The following is a 254-nucleotide window of genomic DNA, read 5'->3' as shown; positions in this document are numbered from 1 at the left end:
TTCTAGACTGATGACAGCTCACTCAGGGCGGGTCTGAGGTAAGACACCAGTCCAGTCTGTGCTGAAACGCTACTATCAATCAAATTATCGTGGGAGGGGCCTGTCTGTGTGACGTTACACAGACAGGCAAAACATTTAACGAGTTAAAAAGAAAGGGGAAAACATTTAACCAGATTAAAAAAAAAAAACTAGTGGATTTTTATCATTATAGGGTGGTTGTGTACACACACTGCCAACACACATTTCAGTTCAAA

General features: G+C 40.9%; 1 protein-coding gene across 2 annotated transcripts in view; it reads right to left on the bottom strand.

Annotated features, from left to right (window-relative positions):
* The window catches only part of LOC107685903 (transmembrane channel-like protein 5), an 11,741-nt gene that overhangs the window by 8,573 nt on the left and 2,914 nt on the right, over positions 1-254 (bottom strand). The window lies entirely within an intron of this gene.

The sequence above is a fragment of the Sinocyclocheilus anshuiensis genome, unplaced genomic scaffold (genome assembly GCF_001515605.1).
Source record: "Sinocyclocheilus anshuiensis isolate Anshui unplaced genomic scaffold, SAMN03320099.WGS_v1.1 scaffold701, whole genome shotgun sequence".
NCBI classification, from domain to species: Eukaryota; Metazoa; Chordata; class Actinopteri; order Cypriniformes; family Cyprinidae; genus Sinocyclocheilus; species Sinocyclocheilus anshuiensis.
Note: the sequence above shows the minus strand (reverse complement) of the source record. Positions and strands in the feature narration are given on the sequence as shown.